General features: G+C 41.4%; 2 pseudogenes; both read right to left on the bottom strand.

The window, feature by feature from the left end:
• Window positions 1–5,616: 5,616 nt before the first annotated feature.
• Window positions 5,617–5,892, bottom strand: LOC148366392 (U2 spliceosomal RNA; annotated as a pseudogene).
• A 28-nt stretch (window positions 5,893–5,920) lies between these two features.
• Window positions 5,921–6,090, bottom strand: LOC148366391 (U2 spliceosomal RNA; annotated as a pseudogene).
• Window positions 6,091–15,562: the final 9,472 nt, after the last annotated feature.

Here is a 15,562-nt window from a genome sequence, read left to right as displayed (position 1 = left end):
AAGAAAAGGCCTGCATCTAGTAAAGTCCAAACGCCAACCCAAATCCCAGAAAAGGGGCTGCGATCATGACTTTAAACCAGGAGATGACAGCAGAGAATAACAAAGTTCCAAATTCCGTACATTTCCTTCAACAAATAAACTACCGTATTTTCCGCACTATAAGGTGCACCTAAAAGCCTTTATTTTTTTCAAAAGCTGACCATGCGCCTTATAATACAGTGCGCCTTATTTATGGATCAACATTAAGTTTTCCAACTAATTTGCAGCTAGATTATCCCCCGAACACCAAGTAGTACGCGGTGTATGCTGGGATTTATTTACATTGGCTAACCAATGTGTCAATCATTATTTAGATCGATCAATATTGGCTAAAGTTATTCGGAGGTCAAGGGGCGGATCCTTTTTATCATTTACGGGCTGGCATTGGCTTAAACAGCAAAACAAAGGCTGCAATTGGCCGAAAAAGATGTGTCAATCATCAGTTGAATCGATCACTATTGGCTAAAGTTATTCGGAGGTCAAGAGGCGGATCCTTTTTATCATTTACAGGCTGGCATTAGCTTGAACGGCAAAACAAAGCCTGCAATTGGCCGAAAAAGATGAATGCGTATAGCACGTGGCTGACGGCACACCGAAAGCTTTTTTTTCTATTCTGTATTCGTAAATATTTTATTCTCCTGGATTTACTGCACTCACGGATATAAGAGGACATTGGCTGCACATTATTATGAACACAACGACTTCGGTGAGCTACTCCGGGTTTTATATTGTCCCTGTATCTTGTTTCAGACTGAACTCGATGTTTCTGTGATAAGCGGTGCAGATAATGGATGGAATGGAGTGTCTATTTTTAAGTTCACCTCAATTCCAAGTGTTTATTGTCATATGCACGGTAAAGTTGCGAGCGAAAAAGAAAATAGAAACTAAGGAATGTGTGGCATTTCTTGAATCCCAAGACTTTAACCTTCCGAATGATGGAACGATGCATTTGAGTGACATCGTACGGACACCGCATCCGCACGTGTTCTCGACACATATTTGCGTCTTTGCAAGCTTTGGGAATGGTAAGGGGGTAATAAGTTTGACTGAACTATCTGACTGTTTTGTCGACGGTTCCATTGTAGCGCCTTATTATCCGGTGCGTCTTATGTATGTCAAAAATAGGACCAAAAACGATTTTTTCGGGGTGCGTCCTATAACCCGGTGCGCCTTATAGTGCAGAAAATACGGTAATTTAAGCTCATACTCCATAATATAATATGCAGTGTTAATTTTACCTCTGAAAAGTGATGGGTCCCGGGGACTCGCATGTTCAAAAATCTATGGGTCCCAACAGAGATCTATGGGTCCCCAAAATTTAGTGTTATATTGAAATTGTAAATCGGCGACAAATATATAATACAAATCAATACATTCATTCAGTTTTAATCATCACCGTTTATTGATAATACAAACCAGTTATCACTTCAAGAGTTTTCAGTTCACAAAAATATTGTAAATTACTGTATACAAAATAATATTGCTGAAATATTAGTCTATATTTTCATGCAGTTTTATTCATCACAGTTAATTGGTAATACAAGGCAGTAATCACTTCAGGTTTTCAGTTCATATATTCTTCGTGGTTTGCTGTCCCGCTACAGTTGTAATGCCTCCTCAAGGTCCAATAGCAGCAACGGTATTTCTACAGCTAATTTGTGGTTTTCATTGTCGTGGTGCCGATCGAATGTGCTCTTCTGAAAGTTCGTATTGCGAAATGATTTATGCAATACAGTTTTTTTGTCACGCTGGGTACACGCATCACAGAACATGTAGCCTCTATTGTCATCCTCCTCATAGCGTAACCAGGAATATAATTGAGTCCATTTTGGCAGAAAAGTATTCTTTTGTTTATTTTCTTTCGTCGAATCGTTCGCTTTAACACACGTGCTTTCCTTGCTGGAATTATTGCCGTTGTTATCACTCTCTGCATTATGTTTTGACTTATTACTGACACTGAAGAAATGACCAATTTTGTGTTGATTTTTACCTAATACTGTTTTTTTCGGAGGCATACTTAACCTTCACTCGACGACAAGCACCACAACAATGCAACGAGATCTCGTTTGCCGAGATCGGCGTGCAGACGAAATCTCGAACCGCGAGACCAAAACAACAATGGCGGATCTGCCTGACGAAATGTTTAGAGTGCGATAAATCTTTGTTTTAAAAAAAAAGTAATCGGTTAATGATGACAATTTTGTGTCAAAAAAACACTGTGTAATAATTCCCCACAAGAGGTCACTGAATCGTGGTAATGGATTCGAAACATTTGCCTTTGAATAGGTCGAACTGCGGAAGCAAATTACGCAAAATTCGAATACCTGTTTCCAAATCTTATTTTGTGTGGGCAAACATGCATGTAGACAAGCGTCAGAACATAAAAACAGTGTGGAACCCACTATGTAAAACCTAACAAATGAAGAGGCTAGCTGGAGTTGGTCAACCTGATGTAGGTCACAATCAAGTGGCTAACTTTAGCGTAGATATTAAAAGCGGTAAAAAACCATAGAAGATGACAAGTGTTGGATGTCTGAATAGGACTTTGCATCAATCACAAAACTTCACAAAATGGTCATTCTGGCATCCGTGGAAGGAAAATGCTGGCTATACATGGTGACTTCTCTAAGAGGCTTCAAAAACCATTGACAGTAATCCATTGATTTATGCGGGGTTACGTTCCAAAAACACCGCGTAATCATCAAAACCAGCAAAGTAGTAAACTTTATTCATTTGTTTCTTTATTACTCGAGATAAACACAATTTACAGGCTCATGCTTTCCTTTAACAAATTATAGTACTGCACTTTAAAATCGTTTATTTTTTACAAATAACTTTTGTACTATCAAATTATAATAATAACTAAAAACTTTTTTGTAGCACAACTTGACGGATTAACGACACAATCCACTTTAATTTGCGTGATTATTTGCCGCCATTGGTTGGATGTTATGGAGAACTGCATTTACCTTCCGGTTCTGTCCTGTAGAAACCATATATTTTTCCATTATCAAGCATTTTTGAAAAACCACCAGGCAACCACTGGGGAGTACCAAAGGTTCTATCGCAAGTTTAGCAGGTCGACAACTTCAACTTTTTGGGCAATCAGAGGAGCACAATGTAAATGAAAATGAATGAATGAATGAATGAATGAATGAATGAAACTTTTATTTTGAACATGACAAAACAAAAACAAAACGACAAATCGAAAAGCCCCACAATAAACACAAACAAGTTTATCGAACATGTTTGAATGGGGGTAGGAAGAAGCATTAAATCACTTCAAAAGCAAAACAGCGATAAGTAAACCGCAATACAGCAAAGATTGTTTCTACAAGGCAAGCACTTTGACTCTGACTCCTGTCGGTCCCGCTTTTTGCACCCGTTTTCCACCCGTTCCTGTTTATCTCCGGCTACGATTTGTTTTTTGCCCCGACCACGTTTTGCTCTCCCGTCCCGGCTTACAATCCGTTTTTGATTCTGACCTCGTTTTGCTCTCCTGTCCCGGCAGTCGACCTGTTTTTTCCGCCTACTACGCTACGATCTCCCGCTCTGGAAGATCCACTTCCGCATTCGGAACACGCTCCAATCCAGTGAGCGGCTTGCTTCCCGCGTCCAGGGAGCACCGGATCGCTGGCGCTGCCTTTCCTCTAAAAATCAATAAACTTGTGAGAAACGTTCCGCGATTGGGTCTACCCTTTGTGCTGGTTGTGACAATTTTCTAGTTAAATAGGAACATTGATTCTTAGCTTAAGCAATCTCAAGCACATTTTAGACCATTTTGCTCGTTTCAAGGATATTCTTATAATCATGAAAAAAATATAATTCTTCAAATGAGCAAAATAATTTGCTATGTGCTGGACAAGATAATAGTGTCAGGACCAGAACGGAAACATGACCCAATTGTATGACGTTTACCACAAGTTTTATTGAAAGAGAGAAGAAGGGCTGCGCCCACGATCCGGTGTTCGCTGGACGCCGGGAGCAAGTCGCTCTCGCCCTCGGATTGTGATCCAAACATGGAAGTGGCTCTTCCATAGCAAACAATGGCGGTGTCAGGTACGGAAAAACTGGTCGGTAGCCGGGACTGGGAGAGCAAGACGTGGTCGGGGTCGGAAACGAGTCATAAGCCAGAACGGGAGAGTAGACGTAGTTGGGTACAAAAATGGGTCATAAGCTGGTACAGGAGAGCAGACGTGGTCAGGATCAAAACAGGTCATAGCTGGAGACAAACCGGAGCAAAAACGGGACAGGCGGGAGTCAGGGTCGAAAAAAGCTTGCCTAGTATACACTGAGGTTCGCAGACTGACTGACCCCAGGGGATTGACAGGACTGGGTTTAAACAGGGACAGCGAGCCAATCAGAATCCGCAGAGGTTGGCGCCAAAAGAGCGAGCACAGGTGATTCACATCGGTAATCATGACAGATAGAGCTTCTTTTAAAGTTAATTTGTTTTCCTTTTTTTAAAAAAACAAGATAAAATATTTAAAAAAAAAATACATTTAACGTAAGCAAACCATTTTGTGCTGTATTTTGTGTTGTGCATGCTGTTCTTTTTTTAAAATAAATGAATATTTTTCCAGCATTAGGGGTCGGTATGTATTATACACTGAGGCTTCAAAAGAAAAATCAATCTTTTTTATTTTTTTAGATTTATAGCTCTACAAACTGGATAGACATGTTTTTTTTTCTAAATCAACAACAAATCCACACATCAATCAATAATAACAGGTACCCGCAGCAGCACGACGAGCCCTATGCCCGAGGCATTGTGAATTGAATGACAGACATTAAAAGTGACTGGCTGGTATACAGACTCAGTCGATTCAGATGCAAATGCCTTTCCTCGCGCTGACTCTGATTAACTTCCAGTGAGTTGGTAGTTTCTCCCTTAACAAAGATGGAGCTCCTTTTGAGTGAAACCGTATATTAAGTGGGAAAAGGGAACCGGTGGTGAACCTTACAGTAAAGCCCCCTCAGGACATAATGCAACCTTCATCTCGTCCGGCCTAATCCGTCTTGCAGATGCTGGATGGATTCAGACACGGTACAAGGAAGGAAAGAAAGGAGACAAAGGAGAGCAGCGCTCTTGTTTCCAATGCAATCCCAGCAGCAAAAGTCCTCCAAAACCCCATGACTAAACTGAGTGAATGACTTGGGATGGAGCCAGTCAAGAGCTGTGTGCCCAGTCGACCTTATGAATAAGAATGAGTCATGCTGCTCTTTAACAACGCCTGTGTTTGCTTTTCAGGGGAGATTCATACTATAGGACTATAGAGCGCGCCTGATTATAAGCCGCACCCACTACTTTTAATGTGATTTGACACTTTTGTACTTATACAAGCCGCACCCATGTGTAAGTCGCGTGCGCCCGCATTAATACTCGTGACACAAACACAAGCTTGACACGGACCAGGTGGGTGGGGGGCTTTTGTAGAGGTTTATTGTTCTATATTCTTTATCAATTATCCATTACTGGTTTAATCATAATACATTACAAATCCGAGAGGCCAAGACACTTGCTCCCAGCCAAGGGGCTGAATCAAGGTCCTAGTCACAGGGCCAAGCAGCGATCAGTGCGAATGCACCGTTCCCGGAGGTACCGGGCCGATGCGTGGAGTGGGCAGAGCTAGCTCTTTTCCCATCTCCCGATTGCAAAATTCAACTGAACATAAAGTACTCGGTTCATACTTCATAGATAGTACACCAACTCAGAACTACAGTGGGTTTAGTAAGGTTTATTGTTCTATATTCTTTATCAATTATCCATTATCCGTTATCGGTCAAATCATAATACGCTACAAAGCCAAGGGGCCGAGACACTTGCTCTCAGCCAAGAGGCCGAGTCAAGGTCCTAGCCACAGAGTCATGCAGCGATCAGTGCGAATACACCGTTCCTGGAGGTACTGCAATACCGGGCCAATGCTTGGAGTGGACAGAGCAAGCTCTTATTCCATCTCCGGTTTGCAAAAATCAAAGCATATTGGAGTAATATTTACGATCCTGTCCACTAGACTACAAGGGTTACAAGTCAAAAACTATAGAAATGATCCCTAAGAGTATAGTCTGACCGTCACATGCAGACAAATTTGGATTCACATTAACTACATAGATAGTATAGAATTCTAGAACCACAGTTGGCATTACGATTGGAAAATGATACCCGTAATTAACGTGTGATGCAGACTTGTAAAGTCCGGGTCGCGTTGAAAGTAATCCAAGGAAACAAAATGTATATTTCCAAAGTTAAGGGTGGGAAAAATATATTTCCACTATTGTCCGCTGCGACAACAGACAGATCTACCGGTAACTCAGCTTTACCCCAATTCCCATCAGCCCGCGTTTGCTCCTCCCCTTCTTTTTGAATCGTCCGTAGAACATATAACAGAATAAACCTCTAAAATAAATACATTACAAAAATATACAGTTGCAAATACATATTATACATGGTTACACATATTTACGAAGAAAAACGGTACACCGAGAGAGTTTTCAAAGCTTTAATAATAATAATATAACTTTCATCCCAAACCGTGCCTTTGAAAAGTACCAACACGCTAGTAGGATCACGCTCGCAATGTATCAAACGTGCCTGTTAAAAAAAAGCATCCCGTAATTGTGGAATTCCAGGAAGATCGTCCTCAACGTTCTCCTCTTAACTATCGCCATCAAGGGTGTCTTCCTCATTATCAGATCATACCTTAACTTTACAGACATGTATGCTTAAACTTAGAGGTTGCAGTCCATCTTGGCGCACATATTCTACTGGTTTTAATCTTACTTTTTATACTCCAGCGCCCCTGGTGGCCGATAGAAAAATTCAAAAAATTGTCCGCTTCACTGAATAAGCCGCAGGGCTGAACATTTGGGAAAAAAGTAGCGGCTTAAAGTCCGGAATTTACGGTAATACGATTGGTCCAACTCACCTGTCTTGATTGTACATTTCCCACAAATTTGTCCTGTCAAGCCCTATTGCTTCACTTCCTGTTTTCTATCCCTGTTAGCTTAAGATGTGATTTTAGGGTTCTCTTGGTAGTATACAAAATCATCAGGGTTGGGTAGGGTTACTTTAACTTGATTACTTTCAATTACTTTTGGATGACTCCAATACCAAATATGCTAATAAAAGACAAAATAAACTAAATATGAATAAAATGACTAAATTTTGTGCAGGCTTGGGGAGTAACGGAATACATGGAACGACAAAAATGATGTTGGCAAGCTGTTTGGATTTATTTTCAATTTGTTTCTGTCGCATTTTATTTTACTTTTGCCGGAGATCAAATAGATCAAAGCCAGGAGAGAAAGCTTACCACGTGTTGTGAGTCATCATTTTACAAGTTAAAGTAACCCTACCCAACCCTGAAAATCATGCATGGACTTGCTCCCTCTTATCTTTCAGATTTAATATCCCCCTATGTTCCAGTCTGTAGCCTATGCTCTAAAAATGCTGGTCTATTAGTGATCCCAAGAGCCAAGAAGAGATCCGCAGGTTCGAGAGCGTTCTCCATTCGGGCCCTAGTTCTGTGGATGCTATTTTTTTAATACAATCGGAAGTGGGTAGTAATGTTGTGAAAATAGTTTCATTATTATTTACATTAGGAAATGTTTACCTGATCCACTTGAGTGTCATGAACCAGAACGGACTCTCGGATCCAATAGCGTTGGTTTCAAAATAGTTTTTATTTGAAAGAGTTGTTGGAGCTGGCTTTGGACGTCGGCGCTTGTCGGTCGTCAGCCTCTTCGGGCAGAATGGCAGCTCCGTGACGGGTAGACGGAAGGTACAGCTTAGCGGGTTAGTCGATGGCTGGGGCGGGAGAGTAGGTCGCAAAACGTGGAACGGAAACAGGTCAAAAACGGAAGGCAGGCATGAATCAGGCAAGAGAAGTCGTGGGTACCTTGTAGTACGGAGAAACACTCAGGGATACAAAGAGTACACTCGGACGTCCACCTCCGGACGCAGACAGCTTAAGTGGAGAACGTCAGCCAATCAGGAAGTGCGCTCCAGCGCGCTTAACGATTGCCCCAGGTGACTTCACTTGGGCAATCACGACATTGAGGTCAAAAATCATATTGCCTGTTTCCTCCAACCGAATTAATGTACAGCTTGGATCTTGCCATATAGACCTAAATGCTTGAAGCCCTTCTCAAGATCATAATTCCATTCCAGAGTTTTTGAAACTCAACTAGCTTTGAATGTGCTTCAACTTTGATTCCGAGGCTCCGTCAACCAGCAGCACCCTGCTTGCTCGTTTTCCGCTAGTGTGAAACCAGTACAATGGCCTTTGTCAAGGTGTACTCGCTTCAATTCTCACTCATCTCCCCTGGCATTGGGGTGTTAAATTATATGCTCCAGAGGACTCCACTCATACATTATTAGGCAAACGGACTCAGCATATGTCCCCTGCTATGACAGTTTTCACAGTCAAGGATTTCGACCTTTATTCCCAATGAAGTACCTTCCTGCACTCTCCTTTGCACCCTTTGCGACACACACACAGACACACAAGCTCATGTAGACTCCCTCCAACCCCCATCATCTTTCACCAATTCTTGCTCTCATGGAAAGCCTCTAAGTCTGTGGCTGGGTGTGATCACAGTATAGTTTCTCGGGGTGTGAGACACAAGGCATCACAAGGCTTTGACAGCACAGCCTTCGGCTCCCTTAACTCTCAGATGGCTTTTCTCTGGCCTCTGCTACCGAGCTCTGGAACATTCGATCTGTATAGAGTATTAGTCGCTTTGAGATCAAAATTGGACTAATCAGAATAATCAGTTTACTGACTAGTGACGAGAGTTAACTCTGTTTACATGGCGTTTGGGAATAACCCAACTGGAAGAGGAAGTACGTGAAATTTCACTTTTTAGATTAGATTTAGTCAATGAAGATTCATCATAGCTGAATAAAATAACAACCAATGAAATGATTAAGCTTAAGTCAAATAAACCAAATGGGTTTACATGAACAGGAATTATGATTTTTAAAGGTGCAACCCAACTCTCCAACGAGGAGACGAGGAGCATATAGAAATATTCGTGTCAAGAACCGGAACAGGATCAGGACCCAAACGTGTGACCTTCTCACACAAAATAAAAAAGCAAAAACAAGCACAAAAACTTTTTGGGACCATGGCCAACCCAAATGCCCAAACAAGTTAGGCACTTCGGCACCTGAGTTGGTCATGCTTTCCTCCCTCCAGATGGAACGGGACTCAAGAAAGCGGCCATGTCACTCGGGTCAGGGTGACACAAATCACTCTTTTGTTCAATAGCAGGCCCCGACAGCTTTCACTGGTTTACCCCTACCGCATCATACAGGTGCCCTGCCCATCCCTTAGAACACGTCCAAACATCTCACTATCCTTTCACATCACCTCTACACTTATTCCTATAACCAACAAGAGCTCTAGCTTCCATTATGTTCAGACTTCTTTCCTGCAGTGCACTCATAACACCATCCATCCACGTCAATCGCGGCCTTCCTCTTGGCCTCCTTCCATTTACTTCTGCTCTGTAGATCCTCTTCAACATTCACTCCTCATCCATCCTCTCCATGTGTCCAAACCAAGCGAGTACTCTCTTATCTACACGCTTGCTCAGTTCCACTACTACTCCAGTTCTGTCTCTCACCATTTCATTTCTCAATCTATCCAATCTTGTCACTCCTGACATACTCATCAAACACTTCATCTCAAAAACATTTAATTTCCTTCTCAAATCTGCGTTCAGGCTCCAAGTCTCTGCACCATACAACACAGTCGGCACACAACCAGAATATTGCACTTAAATGACGAGATATTGCACTTGAAACCGGGGTATTGCACTTTTATCATGATAATGAAAGTGATATGTCGGTTTGTATATATTGTAAAGGCTCTCTAGTGTATCCCATACAGACTGCTTGGGTTCAATTCCAGATACACAGCCGTGGACAGCGAAATATGCATGAAAACTGTTTGGATTGCATAAGGAATGGCATTTGGTGCAAAAAATGAGCACAATCATAATAGTAACTTGCTGTGGTCATCTCTGATTGGACAAGCTCAAAGTACTCAGACATTTTATTGAAATCACACTTTTGAGAGTGGTCACTTGGCTAAATAATTTATTTTGCTCCTTGAAAGAAAATAGTAAGGATTGATAGCCTGCTTAGTATCTGGGAGAAAGGCTGAACAACTATGTTCTTTCAGAGTCTGAGGTTTGAAAATTAGCCCCACTCTTATTTCTTATAGACTTGAGACGTAGCCCCTCAATGTCATACAACTTATAATTGTTCTTCTCTAAAAGTAGCGGCACTGATCAACTCTGAAGCACTGACGTTGAAGCTGCACCTCTACCACAGTGACATGTCAAGTCAAGGCATGTTTATTTGTGACACCCTTAATCTCAAAGAGTATCAAAGGGCTGCACAGACCACAGATTATTGCAAACCACAGACTAATATGACACCATCCCCTGATCTAAAACCTACATGAAAGCAAATAAAACACAGATGTTGTCAACATAAAATGTAGGTTTTTCATATGTTATAGAATAGAAGTGTGTTTTAAGCTTAGATTTAAACATTTCCATTGAGGTTGCAGATTGAGAGCATTCCACAGCACCGGGGCCCGAATGGGGAACGCTCTCGAACCTCCGAATTTCTTCTTGGCTCTTGGGATCACGAGTAAACCAGCATTTTCAGAGCGAAGGCTCCGGACCGGAACATAGGGGGAAATTAAATCTGAAAGATATGAGGGAGCAAGTCTTTTCATGATTTTGTATACTACCAACAGAACCTTAAAATCACATTTTAAGCTAACAGGGAGCCAATGCAGGTTAGCTAAAATCGGGGTCATGTGATCAAACTTTCTGGTCTTAGTTAAAAGCCTCCCTGCAGCATTTTGTACCAGCTGAAGGCTCTTGATTCTGGACTTCGGGGGACCGGAGAGTAGTTCATTACAGTAATCGAGGCGGGAGGTAGCAAACGCGTAAATTATAATCTCAGCATCCGACTGAGACAGCATCGGGCGAATTTTAGCAATGTTGCGAAGATGGAAAAAAAACTGTTCTAGTAGTATTCTTCACGCGTGTTTGAAAGAACAGATCGGGGTCGAATATGACACCTACATTTTTGACTGAGTCACTCTGGGTCATATTAGATTTGCCAATGATCAGAGCAGTCCTGGCATTTAGATGGACCAATAACTAACATTTCGGTTTTTTCAGAGTCAAGGCGCAAGAAGTTGAGTGACATCCATTCTATTATCTCAGTGAGGCAGGCCTCCAAATTTCCATAATGTGGCAGATTCCTCCATTGGAAGAAGAAGACTTGGGGGTATCAAGTTTAGCATTAGTTATTAGCACTCACGTGTCTTTCATCCAAAGCTTTTGTTTGCAGCGACTTTCGCTGCAAACCATCTGAACGTCTCAATTTATTTCAAACATTTAGTCCATTCATATAACATTTCAATTCATGTTCAGAGCTAATCAATGACACGACACAATCGTGAATGCATAAAGTACAAGTTTGTGTGTGTACTGTATAGAGGAAATCAGTGTCCTTGAGATCAAACTTTTAAGCATCAAACGCACCAAAAAAGTCAAACTAATTGATGGTGCATCTGATTAAAACAAGCGGCTAATGAGGATGGAGCTAGGAATAATGTGAGCGAAACGCTGTTGAGGCTAAACTTTTAACCTTTCAGTCGGAGGGCGAACCACTTTGATGTTTCTTGGTCTTTTCATCAGGCATTTTTTCGGTTATGAAAGGCGAAGTACAAAGACAACGTTTGTAATTTGTCTCCTCTTCAGGAATAATGGTTTTCTGAAACGTTTTATTTTGCAAGGGGTTACTTTATAAATTAATTGCGAAAAATAATTAGTCACTGTCTTTTCTTGGCCTTGCTTTTAGGAAATGTGTTTTGCTATATTATTGTGTTGTGAACTTTTGAAGTTGTATTTGTACTCCGATATTTACAGATTTAAACAAAGCAGTTGGAATTTTCTCTAAAATGTGCGTGCATATTTAAAAACAGATAGCTGAGCTTTCTTTAAAAAAAAAAAAAAGGAAAAAACCTACAAGGCTTCTAAATCAATGGCTCGTTTTAGTAATTTTCCAGAAATACGCTACAATAATAAAGCAACCAAAGATTACTTTGTGGTAGAATAGTAACCAAACAACCAAAACGGAATCAGGACCCGTGTGCGTAGCGTTAACCATAAGTTTATTGATGGAAAGACAAAGGGCAGCGCCCGCGATCCGGTGCTCGCTGGACCCAGGAAGCAAGCCGCTCACACAATCGGATTGTGATCCGAATATGGAAGTGGATCTTCCGGAGCGGGGGATGGCGGTGTGGAGGACATAAAAAACAGGTCGATAGTCGGAACAGGAGAGCAAAACGTTGTCGGGATCAAAAACGGGTCGTAAGCCGGGACGGGAGAGCAAACGTGGTCGGGGTCGAAAACAGGTCGTAGCCGGAGACAAGCGGGGATATCAGGAACGGACAGTGGAAAAACGGGTGCAAAAGCGGGACCGACGGGAGTCAGGTTTAAAGTGCTTGCCTTGTAGAAACAGAGGTTCGCTGACGGACTGACAACAGGTGAATTAAACGACTGGGCTTAAAAAGGACAGGGAACCAATCAGGTACCCCGCAGTGGAACAGGTGATCCAAATCAGTCATTATGACAGTTAGCACGGGTAAGATTTAGGATAGTTATGTTAATTTACAATTCTAATCTAATTTATCGAAACTGAATTGTTTTTTCAGCAAATTATTTGCAAAACATGTCATTTTTGCTTAAAAGGTCCGAAAATAATAAAAATATATTCTACATTAATTGTATTATCACGCATATAAGCTGACCTCTTAAACATGCTTTTTTATGTTCCCAAAATGAAACAGCTTCCTAAATAACGACGATTATTTAATTGTGTAGATAATAAAGAATAATATACCAGGAGTAAAGATACAAACAAAACTATCATAAATCATTTACTGTACCTTTAAGTAGCGCTTCATCAGACACTCTTACACTATTGATCTATTTCAAACTCATTTCCTTCTCTGACTCTATTGCAGTTGTCACTGTTTTCCACTTTTTCTTCCCCTTATTACTAACTTTCATGGGACCCGTTATTATCATCAAAAAGAACAACAAAACACATTAAATCACAAGAAAATGAGATGTGGTACCCCAAAATCACTCGGGACGGTGCAGATTGACTGAACATGATGAAGGGATCGGGCGAGGAGGAAGAAAAATAGAGGCTGAGATAAGGCGGCCAAGTGAAGCACCTGAGTCAGTTAGATAGTCTGATTGAGTTTGGTGGAACTGAACGGACAGAAAGCCTTACTTGGTGGGTTCTTCATGTCTGGCGTCCCCTTTGTGTTTATTTTGTCTCATGCGTCCAAAAAACCGAACCCCTGATTCCAAGTACATTAAAGCCTTGCTCTATCATGGATTACTTATCACGGTCTCGCTACAGATTGTCTTTGTGCATTGCGTTTTCCATTCTAATTGGCTAAACAGAGGAAGGCGCTTTCTATCGCCAACAACACGGACCTCACCACCTTCCAAACTTGCTCTGGAGCCACATTGCCTTCCTGGCACTTTTTTCAAAACTGTTTGAAAAAAGTAAAAATCTGGTTTCTGTAGGACAAAACCGGAAGTTAGATGAAGTTTTCCATAATGTTCACCTGATAACGGCAAAGCATCACGTAAAGTGAAGAAGATCGGGTCCTTAATTCAAACAGTTGTGCAATAAACAGCAAGATTTTTTAAATTATAATTTGTCACTATAGAAATTATTTGTAAAACAAACAAAATAACTTTATAAACAACAGCACTTTCATGTGTTAAACAAAACTGTCATGATTACCGATGTGAAACACCTGTGCCCGCTCATTTGGCGCCAACCACTGCGGGCTCTGATTGGCTCCCTGTCCCTATTCAAATCCAGTCCTCTCAGTCCCCTGTTGTCAGTCCGTCTGCGTACCTCTGTTTATGCTAGGCAAGACTTTTTTCGACCCTGCCTCCCGCCTGTCCCGTTTATGCTCCCGTTTGTTTCCGGCTACGACCTGTTTTAAACCCGACCACGTCTGCTCTCCCGTCCCGACTTATGACCTGTTTTGATCCCGACAACGTCTGCTCTCCTGTCCCGGCTTACGACCCGTTTCTTATCCCGACCACGTTCTTGCTCTCCTGTCCCGGCTATCGACCTGTTTTTCATCCCTGACACCGGCAGCGCCCGCTACGGAAGATCCACTTCCGTATTCGGATCACAATCTGATTGCGAGAGCGACTTGCTTCCCGCCTCCAGCGAGCATCGGGTCGCGAGCGCTGCCCTTCCTCTCTCTTTCAATAAAACTAGTGGTAAACATCACGCAATTGGGTCTTGTTTCCATTCTGGCCCTGAAAAAAACAAGGTTTTACCTTACGGGTTTTGACTATACCCGCAATCCCCGAAAGAAAACAACGGGATCCTGTATTGTATTTTTTTTTTCAACATCCGGCTTAAATATGGTCGTGAAGTCATTATTTAAAGGGAAACACGCCATTTATAACTGCCATTTCAGCACACTGCGTGAATGAAGCAAACAGAATCAAAGCGCTAAATATATTTTGGTGCGTTGAACCGTTGAAGACCATTAATCCCAAGGGCCCGTTCTTCCCAATGTTCGTGCATGTAGAATATCACGCAGCCGAGGAAGCGTTACCCTGCAGTTTACCGTGGGCTTGGCTGGGCATGGCAGATGTCTGCAACGCTGCTCTGCTCTGAGTTGAGGGCTTCATTTCAAAGGCCTGTTTACTGGCATGCCTTAATAGGAAGTGATCTTAAAGTGTTCCCTTAAAACGTGTTGGAGGCTAATGGTTTAATGTGCTCTGGGTATTTCTCTGTCTAATGAGATTTATTGCTGCACTTTTCACAACAAAGATCTAGTAGTTGCTTCTGAACTTCTTGGGTCTTGACTTGTCACTTTCTGTTCCTTTCATGTTGGTATTTTTTCGTCTTATCACATTAGAGATTACTATAATATGAAAAATATTCTACACGTATTGTATTAACACTCATAAACTGACCCCCAAAACTTGCTTTAATATATCCATTTACTCCACAAAAATCGTACCAAAAATATGAAACATCTACCTAAACAATGATACTAATTTAAATGTATAGATAATAAACATTAACATACCAGTCATAAAAACACAAATAAAACAATTTTAAACAATGTATTATACCTTTATTAGGCGCTTCAGGAGAAACCCATACTCTATTTACATATTTGGAACTCATTTCCTTCTTTTACTCTATTGTTTAGGTCATTGTTTTCCACCTTTCCTTCCCTCTTTTCACTAAGTGTATTGTTTCCAATAAATGATCATCAAAGAAGACAATAAAACACACAAAATCACCATAAAATGAGATGTGGTACCTTAAAAACATGATGATGAGATTGGGAAAAGGGGGAGCAAAATAGACGTTGAGATACAGGGGCGAGGCAAAGCACCTGGGTTGGCGAGATTGAGTTCCATAGAA

This window comes from Urocampus carinirostris, chromosome 5, assembly GCF_059441175.1.
Source record: "Urocampus carinirostris isolate Australia breed hairy pipefish chromosome 5, RoL_Ucar_1.0, whole genome shotgun sequence".
Classification (NCBI taxonomy): domain Eukaryota; kingdom Metazoa; phylum Chordata; class Actinopteri; order Syngnathiformes; family Syngnathidae; genus Urocampus; species Urocampus carinirostris.
The sequence above is the reverse complement of the archived record's forward strand: the minus strand, read 5'-3'. Positions and strand labels throughout refer to the sequence as shown.